We start from the raw sequence: 18,240 nt of genomic DNA, 5'->3' as shown, positions 1-18,240 counted from the left end.
TAGTGGGCCATACATCTAGCTGGTACATCGTGGAGGAGTTTAACGTGGTTCGGGACCCTCCTGTGTCCCAAAGGAACTCTACGGGGTGTCCCCGGTCTGTGCCTATGACTACCGGTCTTCCGGACTTGTCCCAAAGTGTATCGCAGACCCAAGTTGGGGAGTCCGAACACCATCAATCGGTGCCATTTATGGCCAAATTATCTGAAAGGGCGCTAACGCTGTGGATAGGCCTGGCATTGTTCCTAGGTGGGGCATTTGCATGCTGATTCCGTTGCTGTTTCGGAGGGGCTTGGCATTCTCGGGCGCAATGTCCCTTCTGTCTACAATTGTTGCATCCCTGCGTTTTAGGGTGCTGCGTGTTATTTCTACCTTAATTTACCCATGCGGGGTCTTGATGTGTCCTTACTGGATTCATGTTTGCTTCTACCTTCTCCTGCTCTGCCTTGTTATGCAGGGATTGTTCTCAAGCTCTAGAGAGTCTCTTCAGAACCCACACTTCATTGTGTGCCGGGTCTGAGGGGTCATAATTTGCACATGCTTTTTGTGCTGCCTCTGTGGCGTGGGAGACTAAGATACGGGTACGTTTGGCCGTATTGTCTGCAGTTAAATGGGCGCAGGCTAAATCTCCAAATACTGCTGTGGAGTGTATCCAGAGGCGTCCAGCAAACGCTGTTGGATGCCCTCCTTTTTTCTGCCTACATCGGTTGAGTCCTTCAATGGGATCTCCTCTATTGTAGCCAATTGCATCTAGGATGGCTGTTTTCATATCCTGGAGGCTACCTCCTCCTACATTTTGTGGGCCGGGAAGGGCTGAACTAACAGACAGGTCAAGGCTCATTACTATGAGTTTTACTTCTTCCTGCTCGTCCAGACCGTGCATGACTGTCTGTTGTCTAACTCGCTCAAAGAAATGGTGTGGGTCCGATGTGGGGTGAAAGGTTTCTATTTTATCACAGACATCCCTTAACTGGGTGATGGTTAGTGGGGTGGTGTACACAAAATCGGGTTGGTCTTCTGTCAGTACTCTGCGCTGCGTGGTGACTGGATTCATAGGGTTGGGTGCTGCCTGTGCAGTCGGTGGTGCGGGTGCTTTCCTTTTCGGGGCCTGGGGGGGTCTATTCTGGATCTCTGTTCCGTTTATGTACCGATGGGCCGTTTCATTAAATTCCTGCCAATCGGGGCCATCTTCCTGGTCTAAATCTGGTCCAAAGGTATCTCTGAAACCATTCTGAATTGAGAGCAGTGATTGCAATTTAGCAATTTGCTGCCTGCATTTGGCATGGTCTACCGAACTCTGCCTTTGCTCCGTGGTGGAACTGTGGAGCGCTCGTAGAGCTGCCTTTAAGTCCTCACATTGCTTTTTCAATTGTTCTACTTGGTGTTCTGTTTCTTCTCTTACCGAGACCGCGCGTTGCGTGTCTTGGTAGGCCTTATCATACTGTGACTGAAAGCTACTTAGGTGAGCAAGACAAGATTGGTGTGCTCGTTTGACATCAGCCATCTCCTTGTCCTTCACCGCTAGCTGCTCTCGGAGTTGCTCATTTACTTTTTCGAATTCACTAACGTTTCCCTCATTCCTCTTCTCTTTCTCTTTACGCTGTCTGTGGAGCGTCCTCACGACCTCCTCTGTGCCTCGCAATTGTCTTGCCATCGGCTTACGAACTCTACTTAAACTCTTTTTATGGATCTCGGTCAGGTTATCCCACCAAGTTTGACCTATACTACCAGGACCTGTCTCTTCATTTGCACAAAACGCAGACCATAGGGGCCATCCTTTCCCCTTTAGGTGCTTCCTAATTTCCTCTTCCCATATGGGACACTGCTCTGCTCTATCGGTCGCTGCGACCTCGGGTTCCTGTGGGTACATAAGGCGTTCCATTGCCTTCATTGCCATTTCTACCGTAATCTCTGTACCTCTACCATGAATTTGGGACATGAGGGAATAAACGGTGATGCTTTAGCTATGGCTTAAGCTATTTTCCGGTTCACACAACACCCGAAGGTTTTACGCACAAAATCTATCGAGTTTACCTTATATCCCTTATTAGTACGCATGCAAATTACTACACACTTCCAAATCTTGGAGGTTTGATCGATACTGGTCTTACACTTGTGGTTTGTTTTACATTTCCAATTGGATTTCTAATTCAAACGCTTTGTGGGTTCTCTCGGAGTGACACAGTCACTTCTAGGTCAGGTCCTGGCGGAGTCGCCAATAAATGTTGCTATATTTACTTGTTCTAAATATGGCAGTCAATAAGGTTGCCCTTCTTTTATATGGATATGAATATGATATGCTCTCAGAGTCGCCAGGTATCAAATGATACCGCCACAAGGTTCAACCGGGCATCGATCAAAGAGCCAAACAACCAGTTAGTTCGTTCAAGATCAATGGTACTTTATTTACACACAAGATTAACTTACACATACAACATTATCACTACGAGCTAAACTACACCTAACAACTATGACAACCTGTACTTAACTTCAGGCTCCCGGCTTAGGTCAGAGGAACAGTGGCCTTTGTTCGAATCTGGATCGGCTGGATCTGGAGAAGTAATTGCGGTTCGGCTAGGATCATCCGTCTGGTAGCGAGCGTTGAACTTGCTTCTGGTGGTGCTGCAGTTGGAGATGGACGTTGCCGGAGCTCCAGGTCAAAAAGAGATCAAACACATGGCAGTGTCTCTCTTTATCCTTGGGGGTTTCGCGCTCTTTTGGGCGGTCCTTAGGTTTGGACCCGATTAATTGGGCAGTTCTCGATCACTGCCTTTGATCTGAGCCAATAAAGTGGCGGGTGCCTTGATGGCTGGGCGTGTCCTAACCGGTCATTGACCTTGCTGTTTATGCTTCCTGACTAAAGGGAGTGGCGCCAAAATGTCTGGGCTTGTATCGGTTACCTGAGTATCAATCCTTTATCTTACGGAGATGGGCTATTAAATGCTAATCGGTTGGGGGTTTTGATGCTGTCTGGATTCTCTGCTCACGAATATACATGCAGGTTCTGTGTCTGCCTGAATCTTACATTGTCCCTATTTCCCTTTAGGCTTTGCGAACGTCCATGTTTCTTGTTGTAAGTGGCCATCCCAGATGGCTACAACACACTGTGAAGAGAAGGAAGGCAGATTGCCAGGGATATCAATTAAAGATATATGGCTCTGTGGACCTGGCTGCAGTCCTAGAAACTGTTCGAGGAGATACTGATGCTAATTATAGGACCAACAATCAAGGAGGTTGTTGCAACCAGTTTCACCAAAAGCACTCAGGATGATGGTATGCTCCTGCCTCATGCACGTCCTGAAATTATACTTCACCCTCTTTTCGATCTCTGGCACCATGTACAGCTGCTGCAGGTGGTGTGACCATGCACTTCTTGTTTTCCTCCCAACCTCTCCTCTCTCACTCTTACCCTCAGCTTCTGTATTTTTACTTTCAGATAGGGCGGCACGGTAGCACAGTGGTTCGCACTGTTGCTTCACAGCGCCAGGGTCCCGATTCCCGGCTTTGATCACTGTCTGTGCAGAATCTGTACGTTCTCCCCCATGTTTGCGCGAGTTTCCTCTGGGCGCTTTGGTTTTCTCCCACAAGTCCCGAAAGACGTGTTAGGTGAATTCTCCCACTGTGTACCCGAACAGGTGCTGGAGTGTGGCGACTAGGGGATTTTCACAGTAACTTCATTGCAGTGTTAATGGAAGCCTACTTGTGACACTAATAAAGATTATTATAATCACTCGGGTATTGAATTTGATGATGAGCCATTATCATAATGAATGGTAGAGCAGCCTTGAAGGGCCGAATGGCCTACTCCTGCTTCTATTTTCTATGTATGCTTCTATGTATCATGAACTGCAGCATTGCCAGCCAATGCAGCCTCACTATCAATGGTGTGAGCAAAAGCACAAACCATATGAAGAAAATCCATCACTTGATCAGACACTTGCAGCCACTCGCTCAGCGGTGAGCACTGTGCGTACTTTCGAAGCTGGTAGAGAGACAGGATCACTGGCAATAATTGGGCTGCAGCCAGGCTTGGGAGAAAGGGTAGCATGTGTGTCAGCTTTCCAGAGGGCAAAGTCAAAGAAAACATTCTCCTTTATAAGACTCAGGTTGGGATTTGATGGGGTGGCTGAAGGTTATACATACAGTAACGCTTGGATGATTGATACGCATACCACAGCGGGTGGCAGTGTCCAATCTCGCCAATGGTAGGTATCATGGTGGGCAGAACTGGAAAATTCAGTGTGTCGATGAAGTCAGTTTCCCACCGATTTGAAAACGGGTTGCAATTTTCCACCCCCGACTTTCATTGCAGGTTGTTCGCCACTCCAGGTCAGGAACTTTGTTTGCATGCCTTTGCATCTCATGAATGTCATGATATCCACATCAGCATATCCTGGTGCAATCACGCACACACTGATGGACAGGTAGTTGGATCAACCAACACACACACAACATCGCAGCCAATCACCAGTGAGAGCACACGCACTATAAAACAGGGAACACCACAGTTCCCGCTCAGTCTACCAGGAGATAGCTCAGAGCACAGAGCTCACAGCGTGCCACTCAGACATAAACCATGTGCTGAGTGTCTCACCAAGATAGTGATAGGGCTGGGTCCACAGGTTAGCTGGTGAAGCACGAACCAAAGCCAGCAGTTAGTAGTTGTCATTATTTAAGACAATAAAACAGAGTTGTACCATCTACAGCCGTGTTGGATCATTTGTGCATCGGAGCACCCAACACGACAATGAATGCTCATTAAAAATCCAGTTCAATGGAATCACGTCCCCGGCTCCAAATCAAATGTCCAAACCGGCGGCTAATTAGCCCATCGTGAATCATGACCAGATAAAACAGATATGCAACTGACGAACTGCACTTCACTCGTGATTTTGACATTTGCTTGCCTACATTTCGCTGCTGTCCATTCACATCTTCTCCGATTCTGTGTCAAGGCTGGTCAGGCAAGGGGGGATTTGTAAGGCACATGCTTGCTCAAGGACTCGGGGGAGTGGCGAGACTCTACAGAGATGAGGGAGGGGATGGAGAGGAACACATGACTCAGAGTGTGGGGAGGTGTTGGTTGGAACATAAGAAGGGGTTACTGGGGTACAGGGACCGGATGGAGGCGTGGGTTTAAGTAGGGTGCTCTTTCCAAGGGCCGGTGCAGACACGATGGGCCGAATGGCCTCCTTCTGCAATGCAAATTCTATGATTCTATGAAAGGACCATATCTGTCCTCTCACCACTGCCACTGTGTCAGTTCCCCAGTTCAGACTGCTGCTGCTCATGCTGAGGTTGTGCAAACTGAAGCTTCAGTGGGTCAGTGGGACACGAGAAGTGAAAAGGTGAATGGCTGCAGGGAAAGAGCAGGAGAGCATGACTATCTAAAGGGTTCTTGCAGACAGCTGGTATGGGCTCAATGGGCCGAATAGCCTAACGTACCAAAACAATTCCATGATTCAGGGGACTGAGAATTTGATTGGCAGTCGCAAACAAAATTCAATAGTTGCTCATCTGTGTAGCACCGTCAATATGACGCGAGGCAGGTTGAGGTAATGTCAATTGAAGGCTTTATTAAGCAGAACTTTATCCCCAGCAGCGTGGTTACAGAATGCAACTGCTGAGGGAAATGGAGGGAAAAACTGGGTTCTTATACCGGCATTTCTGGGTGGAGTCCAGTAGGTGGCAGATCCTACCAGGACCTGGCATCCCTCCACCAATAGCCTGTCGACACGTGGTGTACCGTATTACCCCTAATACATACCACCACAATCTGAAAGTCCTCTGCTGATTCCTTTACATCTGTGCTGTCCAACATGAATCGCGAATGAAGTGCAGATTGACATTGCTTTAGCCACATGCGTAAATTTTACCGGAAAATATCTCATACGCAAGATGCATTCACCAATGTTATGCATATTTACTCAACACGCATCAACCATAATTTAATGTGAAACTTCACAATTTCTCTTTCACCAAAGTTTGGAATTCTGCCATGAATTTATCAGACAAAACACACCAGAGTACAGCTTCTAGATTTTTCTCCTCAAAAATTGATTCTTTAGATCTCATTCTTGTGTTTGCTGAGAATGTTGACTTTCAGCCATTGAAAGTAAGCATGCAGGTGCAGCAGCTGTTAGGAAGGCAAATGATGTGTTGGCCTTCATTGCAGGAGGACTTGAGTACAGGAGCAAGCATTTCTTACTGCAGCTGTACAGGCCTTGAGGAGACCACGTTTGGAGTATTGTGTGCAGTTTTTGTCTCCTTAACTAACAAAGGATATACTTGCCATGGAGGGTGTGCAGCGAAGGTTCACCAGAATGATTCCTGGGATGGCACGATTGTCATATGAGGAGAGATTGGTTCAACTGGGCCTGTATCCACTGGAATTTAGAAGAATGAGAGGGGATCTAACTCAAACATATGAAATTCTGACAGGGCTGGCCAGACTGGATGCAGGGATGTTGTTTCCCCTGGCTGGGAGTTTAGGACAAAGGATCAGGATACAGGATAGGCCATTCATGACTGAGTTGAGGAGCGATTTCTTCACTCAGTGGGTGGTGAACCTGTGGAATTCTCGGATCACAGAAGGTTGTGGAGGCCAAATCACTGAATACAGTTAAGAAGGATATAGATAGATTTATCAGGTGTGACCTTTTAAAAAAATTTAGAGTACCCAATTCTTTTTTTTTTCAATTAAAGCGTAATTTAGCGTGGCCAACTACCTACCCTGCTCATCTTTGGGTTGTGCAGGTGATACCCACGCAGACACGGAGAGAATGTGCAAACTCCACACGGACAGTGACCCGGGGCCGGGATTGAAACCGGGTCCTCGGCACAATGAGGCAGCAGTGCTAACCAGTGTGCCACCGGGCCGCCCTTTTCAGGTGTGATCTAACTAAACAAAACTGTCAGTTCGGGGCAGAATCGAGGAGTCCACTCGCTAGAACGCCTCAGTGCAGGAGGAGATCGGGACGCTATTCTTAAATGGAGTCCCCCCCCAATGCCTCAACACACCTCGTAACCCCCAGCACCCCACCTCACATAGGCAGCGAACCCGATGGCCTGATCCCCAGCATGGGCAAAATGCCAGCCCGGCACCTTGGCACCACCAACCTGGAAGTGCGACATGGGCACTATGGAAGTGCCAGACTGGCACTCAGTTGGCAGTGCCAAGGTGCCAGGCTGGCAGGGACGAGGTGCCCAGGTGGAACCAGAAGTACCAGGGCGCCATCCTGCCCAGAGGCCAACCATCCGGGGGCCTCCAATCCCCTGGGAGACACCCCCAAGTGGCATTCCGCCTGGTCCCAGTTTGTGGGGGCCAGTACTGAACCATGCTTCTTGTTTCCATTGTTTCTTTCTGAGGTCTCTGGGGCAAAGGGGTTACATCACAAACGAATATTAGAGTGAGACTAACTATTCATTCTAATATGCAGATTTGCCAAATACTGGTCCCACGCAAAATGGGTGGGACCCAGATTGTGATATTTCACGAGTTCCCGTTAGATCTCGCGAGGCATGGCGAGTCAGGTAAATCCCAGAAGAGGCCTCTCCCTGCATCTACCGGCAACATCATTGTCCTTCATTGCCAGAGGGATGGAGTTTGAGACGAGGGAGGTTATGCTGCAATTGTATAAAGTGTTAGTGAGGCCACACCTGGAGTATTGTGTTCAGTTTTGGTCTCCTTGCTTGAGAAAGGACGTACTGGCACTGGAGGGTGTGCAGAGGAGATTCGCTAGGTTAATCCCAGAGCTGAAGGGGTTGGATTACGAGGAGAGGTTGAGTAGACTGGGACTGTACTCATTGGAATTTAGAAGGATGAGGGGGGGATCTTATAGAAACATATAAAATTATCAAGGGAAAAGATAGGATAGATGCGGGCAGGTTGTTTCCACTGGCGAATGAAAGCAGAACTAGGGGGCATAGCCTCAAAATAAGGGGAAGTAGATTTAGGACTGAGTTTAGGAGGAACTTCTTCACCCAAAAGGTTGTGAATCTATGGAATTCCTTGCCCAGTGAAGCAGTAGAGGCTCCTTCATTAAATGTTTTTAAGCTAAAGATAGATAGTTTTTTGAAGAATAAAGGGATTAAGGGTTATGGTGTTCGGGCCGGAAAGTGGAGCTGAGTCCACAAAAGATCAGCCATGATCTCATTGAATGGTGGAGCAGGCTCGAGGGGCCAGATGGCCTACTCCTGCTCCTAGTTCTTATGTTCTTATCACGTCCCATTTCGCGTGGGACATGGGCCGGTAGATTGCGCCCCTAGATTCTAACATGTCAAGTGGCATAGGGAGAGCACTGGAGTATGGCATTTAGCTAGAGGGTCAGCCATGATCATATTGAATGGCCTACCTCTGCTCCAATTTTCTATGTTTCTGTGCACAATGAAGCACACCAGTCCCAACCCTATTCTCCATTGAGAACACTGATGGGTGTCGCTTACTCTTTGCCATGATGCACCCTGATGGAACCACTTGTTATTGTCTGGATTTACTTTCTTCCGGCACTGAGCGATTACTCTGTTTCCTCGAGCTGATCATGACCTCAGCCCCCCTGTTCATACAATGGTGCTGGTGTTTTTATGGTTCTGACGTCTGGCATTTCGATTTGGTAACCGAGGAAGGAATGACACGTAACGATCATAAAATACTCAAGTTCTACTTTTCATCCAACCATTTACCGAAACATGTCCAAAACGTAAATACGCATCCATCGTGCGAATGAATACCGAGCTCACATGCTCAACAACTCATCAAGAACTGAACCTGTGATTTTGCCAATCAGAAGAACAAGGACAACAGGTGCATGGGAACACCACCATCTGGACATTTTTCTCCAAGCCACCGACCATCCTGACTTGTAACAATATCAGCGTTTCTTCACTGTTGCTGGCTCAATATCCATGTACACATGTACACGGTACACATGTCCACATTAACCCTTACCAACTTTTACAGATGCACCATAGAAAGCATCCTATCGGGCTGCATCACAGCCTGGTATGGCAACTGCTCCGCCCAGGACCGCAAGAAACTTCAGAGAGTCGTGAACACCGCCCAGTCCATCACACGAACCTGCCTCCCATCCATTGACTCCATCTACACCTCCCGCTGCCTGGGGAAAGCGGTCAGCATAATCAAAGATCCCTCCCACCCGGCTTCCTCACTCTTCCAACTTCTTCCATCGGGGCAGGAGATACAGAAGTCTGAAAACACGCACGAACAGACTCAAAAACAGCTTCTTCCCCACTGTCACCAGACTCCTAAATGACCCTCTTATGGACTGCCCTCATTAACACTACACCCTGTATGCTTCATCCAATGCCAGTGCTTATGTAGTTACATTGTATATGTTGTGTTGCCCTATTATGTATTTTCTTTTATTCCCTTTTCTTCTCATGTGCTTAATGATCTGTTGAGCTGCTCAATACTTTTGCAGAAAAATACTTTTCACTGTACCTCGGTACATGTGACAATAAACAAATCCAATCCAATCCTGGAACGTCCTCTGTGAACAGCACTGTGGGTATACCGACACCACAGGGACTGCAGTGTCTCACAAAAGCAGCTCATCACCACCTTCCATAAGGGCAATTAAGAATGGGCAACAAATGAAGGTCCTGTCTGTGACCCTCATCCCAAGAATGAATTAAAAAATAACACGGTTAATGTTTTCTTTTCTCGTCTGCATTTTTTTCTCTCGTTTTAATTTGCTTTCCTTTATTTTATTGACTACGATTCACATTATCAGATAGAAACTGGGTTCACATTTTGCGGTGTGATAATTCTCCTATTCTCATTTGCAAATATTTGACTTTGGACCTGAATATTTTATTTCAGATTTTATTTCCAATTCTGTCTTAAATTTTAGTTTTGTTTCTTTTTGAGAGCATTTAATAAAGTTCACTCTGCTGACACCCTCAGAGTGGACTGACCAACGGTTAATCTGCTCTACCAGCTCCATCACCCTGGCCCCAAACCGGCACAGGCAGAAAAGACTCAATGCCGCTGGACTCAAAGACCCTGAGAGGAAAGAGCAATTCAGTCATAGAATCATAGAATTTACAGTGCTGAAGGAGGCCATTCGGCCCATCGATACTGCACCAGCCCTTGGAAAGAGCTCCCTACTTAAGCCCACACCGCCACCCTATCCCCGTAATCCAGTAACCCCACCTAACCTTTTTTTGGACACCAAAGGCAATTTAGCATGGCCAATCCACCTAACCTGCACACCTTTGGACTGTGGGAGGAAACCGGAGCACCTGGAAAAAACTCACGCAGACACGGGGAGAACGTGCAGACTCCGCACAGACAGTGACCCAAGCCGGGAGTCGAACCTGGGACCCTGGAGCTGTGAAGCAACAGTGCTAATCTCTGTGCTACCATGTCTGTCCTCTCGAGTCTGCGCCCCACAGCTAATGACCAACGAGCCAAAGCCGCAGAATGCCGACAGCACCTGGTCAACCAAGCATCCTATCTGGCTGCATCACAGCCTGATATGGCAACTGCTCGGCCCAAGACAGTAAGACACGACAGAGAGTCGTGACCACAGCCCAGTCCACCACGCGAATCTGCCTCCCATCCATTGACTCTGTCTACACCTCCCGCTGCCTTGAGAAAGCGGGCAGCATAATCAAAGATCCCTCCCACCTGGTTTATTCTCTCTTCCAACCTCTTCCGTCGGGCAGGAAATACAAAGGTCTAAGAACATGTGCTAACACATTCAAAAACAGCTTCATCCCCGCTGTTACCAGACTCCTGGATTACCCTCTTATGTACTGAACTGATCTCTCTATGCATCTTCTCTACCGTCGTAGCACTACACCCCGTATGCTTCACCCGATGTCTATGTCTATGTATTTACATTGCGTATTCATCATATGTCCAATGTTCATCATGTATGGGACGATCTGTCTGGACTTTACGCAGAACCATACTTTTTACTGTACCTCGATACACGTGACAATAAATCTAACTCTGAATCTAAACCTTAAAAGCCACCATAATCGACCAGGAAACACCAAGACTGATTCGACGAGAATGATCAGGAGATCCATGATCCCCTTGACTGCAAACGCAAGGTGTTCCTGAACTGGCAGCTCCACCAAAACCTGAGTGAGGGAAAGCAAGTCTACAGGTAACTGATGGCTGAGGTGCAACAAAGAACTCACAACCTAAAGAACAGATGGTGGATGGAAAGAGCGCAGATGACTCAGCAACTTGCCGACAACCACGATGTGCATGGCTTCTTCAGTGCAATTAATACCATCTGCAGTCCGAATACCCAGGAACCAATCCCACTGAGAGCTAAAAACAGAGAGGTGCTCGTCAAAGACAGAGAGGCGGTCAACGCCTGCTGGTGAGAGCATTTTGAGGATCTCCTCAATCAAGATACAGCCTTCGAAGCAACTGCCCTCGAGACAATTCCGCTACATGCTACCTACCACGATCTCAGCACAACCACAGCTCACCGTGTGGTCGAAAATGACACCCGACAGCTAAAACATAACAAGGCCCCTGGCACAGATGGAATCCCCTCAGAAGCATTAAAATGTGGCTGAGATGCACCCTTGACAAGAATCCACAACTTCATCACCCTTGCCTGGAATGAAGAGAGTATGCCGGGTGATCTCAGAGACACCTTAATTGTGACCCTCTTCAAGAAAGGAGACAGATCCAACTGCGGAAATTACAGAGGGATTTCCCAACACTCCGCCATGGGAAAGGTCATCGTGAGAATTTTCTTGAACTGTCTGCTGCCAGTAGCTGAAGAGCTCCTCCCTGTGTCTCAGTGTGGCTTCCACTCATCAAGAGGCTCAATGGAGATGATCTTCAGCGTGCGGCAAATCCAGGAGAAGTGCAGGGAGCAGCATCAACCTCTGTCCATGGCCTTCTTCAATCTCGCAACTCTGTCAACCCTGAGGGATAGTGGAACATCCTCCTCAAATTTGTTTGTCTGCAGAAATTCGTCACCATTCTCCGCCTGCTCCACGGTGATATGCAAGTCGTGATCATCACCAATAGAACCACCAAAGTCCCAATACGTATGCAAACTGGGGTCAAACAAGGCTGCGTCAGCGCATGGACACTCTTCCCCATCTTACTCGCAGCAACACTCCACCCAATCATCCTGAAGCTCCCCACTGCAGTGGAGTTAGCCTACCGGACAAGGGGGAAACTGTTCAACCTCTGACACCTCCAGGCCAGAATGAAGAACACCCCGACCTCTGTCATCGAGCTGCAGTACACATACGAAGTCTGTGTGTGCGCACGCTCAGAGGCCGAGCTACAAACCATCGTCGACGCATTCACAGACGCATTTGAGAGAATGGGCATCAGACTAACCATTTGGAAAACAAAGGTTCTCTACCAGCCCATTCCTGTCACACACAACTTCCCCTGGCCATAAAATCCATGGTGAACCCCTGGACAATGTGGATCATTTTCCATACCTCTTCCATACCATTTTCCATGCTCTTGGCATGAGCAGACATTGATGATGAACTCCAGCATCGATTCCAATGTGCCATGGCAGTCTTCAGACACCTGAGGAACAGAGTGTTCGAAGATCAAGACCTCAAATCCAGCACCAAGCTCAAGATCTATAGAGCAGCCGAGGTTCCCGCCCTCCTGAATGCATCAGAAACATGGATATTGTGACACGTCAAATCCCTGGAGACATATCACCAACATTGCCTCCACAAAATCCTACAACTCTACTGGCAGAATAGGCATACCAACGTGAGTGCCCTTTCCCAGGCTAACATCCCCAGTATCAAGGCACTGGTCGTGCTCGAGCAGCTGTGATGGGCCGGCCACATTGCCCGCTTGCCCGACACAAGACTCCCAAAACAAGTGCTTTACTTTGAATTCTCCAATGGCAAACGTTCACTCGGAGGGCAGTGGAAAGTGCTTCAAGGATACCCTGAACATCTCCCTAAATAAGTCAACATCCGCATCGACATGTGGGAATTGCTTGCCTGAAAACGCACCAACAGGAGAAGCATCCATGAAGGCACCAATCACCTCAAGCATCGCAGGGTGAAGCACGTGGAGGTCAAGCATAAACAGCGGAAAGAAAGCGCAGAATCCAGAGCGTCCCATCCAGACATCTCCTCAAACACCACCTGTCAAACCTATGGCACAGTCTGTGATCCAGGATTGAACTAGTCAGCCACCACAGAACCCATTCCCTCTTCTTTGATTCTACAATGAGTTTGGTTGAAGGGATAGTACAGCCTTGCAGTACATTCAAAACAGATTTTAATCATGTGAAAAATACGCAAAACAGTTTTCAGTAACTCACAATAAACATCTCCCTGCAACAGAAAGACCTACCTTGCGAATAATAATTGGCTTTGTTCCTATCCTGCATTTAGTATCACTTCTCTCAAGTCTCCAATCCTCTTTCGTGACCGTTGCTTTTCAACAGTCACAGGAACTGCTCCTTGGTCACTGATAACATTTCCAGCACAACAAAATATAAAGTGACTTATTGCACTCTCCTCAGAGATTCTAACCAAACTCTGTTCCATAATCTGCATCTAAACTAGATAAAATGTCATGAAAAAGACCAAGAAGAAACATTCCTTCACATTTTCCAAATGACAAAGGGACAATTTTCACCTCGTCAATAATGTCATTAAACCAAAAGGAAAATATTTACCACTCGGCACAGAATGTTGATGCTTGGGGTGTCGATGCTTGACATTTTCCCAAACAGCGTTAAAACAATGATAATGACTTTCTGCTGGTGTATGAAAATCAGCAATTAAAACCTTTACTGTGTGGGCTGATCCAATTAATTGTGGTCACGCTGAAGTTGGTGAGCATTAATGTAGATAGCAGCATAAATTGCATATGTAAAGCAGCAAGACCAAGAGAAGGGTCTATCTGCTCTCACTGTGTCACATGTTGCTTTTATAGAGGACCAGGAAAAGTGATTGCTATTAGTTACCTTCTGTGCCAAGAGAAGACGCGTCATGCACTATTCTAGCTGATACCAGACACACACACTGCCTGGCTCATTGTAACAAACTACAACATAAAAAAAAAACATTGCTTTTTGTGTATTTATTGTAGATTATGTTGAATTATCCAGCTTTCTCCTTTTATCACACCTCAATCCATTCTCATTACATAGCAACATAGGAGCAGTAGTCTATGCAGCCCATCAAGCTTGCTTCGCATTCAATATGATCATGGCTGATCATCTATTTCAATGCTTTTTCCCACATTATGTCCAAATCCCTTTACAGCATTGACATTTAGAAATCTGTCAATCCCTAATTTAAATGTACGCAGAGACTGAGCTTCCACAGCCCTTTGGGTTGGAGAATTCCAAAGATTCACAACCCTCTGTGTAAAGAACATTCCCCATCACCTCAGTCCGAATGACTTCCCCCTTATTTTGAAATGGTGTTCCCCAACCAGGGGAAACATACCTGCACATACCCTCTCTACCCCTTTCATATAGTGTAGGTTTTAATGAGGTCATGGGCATGAATTAACCACCGCATTGCACCCGGCGCAGATCTGGGCGTGCCGGTTAAAGGCCAAAATTGAGGTTCGCGCTGGCCCCCTCCCGATGGCGAGTTCCGGACCACGCCCATTTGCATTAATGTCCAACTCATTAGCGAGGTTCAAGTTCAACGCAACGGCCTCCCAGGAATTAACCACCTCCCCAGCGAGCAATCAAACGGGGGTCGTGTCGTACTCCATTTTAAAAACGGGAAGCTGGTGCAATGGCTGCTGAGGGGAACTGACGTGGTGAGTAGCCATTTCCATTTTCCGGCATCCAGCTGAAGGCCACTGGAGCTGCTGCCACAGTGCTCGAGGGGGTTTGGATTGGTCGGAGCCTGAAGCGTTCCAGACCGGGGGTCGCCCTTGGGCCGGGGGGAGGGAGGGGCTTTTCACGTGTGAAGCTTTCAAGCCATCTTTAAATATTGTGGATACACTTAACAGGAGCAACTACAGCTGCTGCCTGTCTGTCCTACCAAAGATGTGGAGATGCCGGCGTTGGACTGGGATGGGCACAGTAAGAAGTCTTACAACAACAGGTTAAAGTCCAACAAGTTTGTTTCGAATCACTAGCTTTCGGAGCACTGCTCCGATTCACCTGAGGAAGGAGCAGTGGTCAGAAAGCTAGTGATTTGAAACAAACCTGTTGGGACTTTAACCTGGTGTTGTAAGACTTCTTACTGTCCTCCCAAACACTTCAAGTACAAAGCCCTATTCTTGGTTCTATGCTGAAGGTCACTTTAACTCCCTTGAACTGGGAGAAGCCTCCAGCTTCACAGCTGAAGGGTATGGCTAATGAGGAATTGGCCTTGTTAGTTGTGAGAGTACTTCACAGCTGCAGGTTGTGAATGCTGCTTGCTCCTATTGGTGACTGCAGATGCCTGAAAGCTATTGTTGCGGTTTCCTTCTCTTTCTGTAGCCTGAAAGAAGGACAATTTTATCCAAGATACCTGGGGCCCAGAAGGCAATCCGGTTTGAAGCAAGAAGATGTTGCGGGACCTGGTGCGCGACATTGATCCAAAAGGGCCATTTGATGATGCCGTTGAAGAAATGCTTTTGCAGATTGCTGCTATTTTTGTTTCTGGTGTGGTGAGTGCTGCATGTAATTGGCACAACAGCGTGGGTTAAATACACTGGAAATCAAGGATGTCAGACTGCAACTTGAGCACCGGTGTATTATTTGTTGCCAGGATTTGGTTCCGGTGAGATTGGGCCTTGTGGGGGGCACTGCACAACTGTGACTCCTGGATGGGGAATGGTACAGATACATGGATCAAGTAACACATTGATGGACAGATCATTTCTACGACAAAAGTCTGGACATGATTGATGTGTTATGTGAGTTGGTTCAACGTTGACTGCAACTGGATGCAGTGAAACTAGAAACAGGCTTCCGACACAGGAGATGGTCCAACACTGTTTTATTGAACTTGCTGATTGCTGTACATAATCTGCTGTGGGTTGACACTCTATTAATCTAACTGATAACCTCCTGCTGGTTTGTGCACTCTATCTCAGTAGCTGTGTCCTGTGAGAGAGGGAGATTTTTAATGCCCTGTGGGCTTTATAGTGGTGGTGTCCTGTCTGGTGATTGGCTGTTATGTGTTGTGTGTGTTCATTGGTTATCCTGTGTGTCAATCACTGCCTGTCTGCATCTCATTATATACATGAGTGGATATTATGACATCTCCCCTTTTCAAAATAAATTTTGGAACGTGGCAATATATATACATGCATGACTATGTACAAGTGGTGAATGAATGAACATATGTACATGGGAAGGTGTCTATCGTGCAGCTACAGAGCAAACTGACCAAAATTTACAAGGTTTATGTCTATAGATTCAGTCTTTGTGGCGGGCGCCAAATTCTTGTTGATAGCCTCAGAGGTGGAGGAGGGGACGCCGGCACCTGGACAGGCGGGATTGTTGCCAGTTCGGTGGCCTCGTGGACAGGCGGGATTGCTGCCAGATCGGTGGCCACGTGGTGCGAGATGTCCTGAGGCGGCATGATGACATGCGGAGAAGTGAGGCCAGGTGGTGGGAAGGGAACTTTGCGCAGCGCCCTCCTGTTGCGACATAGACTGAAGCCATCAGCCAGTTGAATAATGAAAGACCTGGGGGCGGCCTATCTGACCACAACAGCTGGAGGCTGACCAGCCTCCCTCAGGCAACTGGACGCGAACAACATCTTCTGGAGCCAGCACAGGCAGATTTGTGGCATGAGCATCATACGTGATCTTCTGCTGGTCCCTGGATCGCTGCATTTTCTGCAGCACCGTGAGGCGGTCAAGGTCTGGAACATGGATGGCTGGAACAGTCGTCCGCAGGTTGCTGTTCATGAGCAGCTGAGCCGGAGACAAACCAGTCGGCAGAAGGGTTGCCCTGTATGCCAACAGCGCCAGGTTGAAATCTGGGGCTGAGTCTGCAGCCTTGCACAGCAACCACTTGACAATATGGACCCCTTTCTCGGCCTTCCCGTTTGATTGCCGGTAATGGGGACTGGATGTGATATGCCTGAAGTGGTAGGACCGTGCAAAGTCGGACCACTCTTGGCTGTAGAAACATGGGCCGATGTCACTCATTACTGTGAGTGGTATCCCGTGCCTGGCAAACGTCTCTTTGCAGGCTTTGATGACTGACTTGAACATGAGGTCCGACAGTTTCACCACTTCCGGATAGTTGGAGAAATAGTCGATCAAGAGCATGTAATCACACCCATTTGCATGAAAGAGGTCGATCCCCACCTTGGACCACGGAGAATTCACAATCTCGTGCTGTTGCAGTGTTTCCTTGGGCTGAGCTGGTTGAAATTTCTGGTGCAGTTGAGGACCGTTTTGGCAATGTCCTGGCTGATGCCAGGCCAGTAAACTGCCTGCCGAGCTCTGCGACGACATTTCTCGACCCCAAGGTGCCCCTCATGGATCTGTCTGAGCACCATGGTTTGCATGCTTTGGGGAATGACGATTCTATCGAGTTTAAGAAGGATGCCCTCAACAACCGTTAACTCGTCCTTAACGTTGAAGAACTGGGGGCATTGCCCCTTTTGCCAGCCATGGGCAAAGTGTTGCATTACGCGCTGCAGTAAAGGATCTCTGGCAGTTTCTTCGCGTATTTGGACAACTCGTTCATCAGTGGCTGGGCGGTTGCTGGCACACAACTGCACCTGTGCCTCAATGTGGCGAATGAAGTGGCCCGGTTCACACAGCGTGGTGATGGATCGGGATAGGGCATCCGTGATGATCAGCTCCTTACCCGGTGTGTAGACGAGTTCGAAGTCATATCGGCGGAGACGAAGAAGAATTTGCTGCAGCCGAGGTGTCATGTCATTTAAATCCTTCTGGATTATGTGGACTAAAGGCCTGTGGTCTGTTTCCACTGTGAACTTTGGCAGACAGTATACGTAGTCATGAAACTTGACTATTCCTGTCAGGAGACCCAAGCACTCCTTTTCGATCTGGGCATTCCGTTGTTCGGTCAGAGTCATGGCCGTGGAGGCATATGCCACTGGAGCCCAGGACGAGGAGTCGTCTCGCTGGAGGAGCACCGCCCCAATGCCGCCCTGGCTTGCGACTGTGGATATCTTGGTATCCTTGGTTGGGTCAAAGAACGCCAGTACTGGGGCTGTGGTGAGCTTCGCCTTCAGCTCAAGCCAACCCGCTTGATGTGCGGGAAGCCACTGGAGCACTGTCGACTTTTTAACGAGATGCCGGAGGGCCGTTGT

The sequence above is a fragment of the Scyliorhinus torazame genome, chromosome 15, assembly GCF_047496885.1.
Source record: "Scyliorhinus torazame isolate Kashiwa2021f chromosome 15, sScyTor2.1, whole genome shotgun sequence".
Classification (NCBI taxonomy): domain Eukaryota; kingdom Metazoa; phylum Chordata; class Chondrichthyes; order Carcharhiniformes; family Scyliorhinidae; genus Scyliorhinus; species Scyliorhinus torazame.
The sequence above is the reverse complement of the archived record's forward strand: the minus strand, read 5'-3'. Positions refer to the sequence as shown.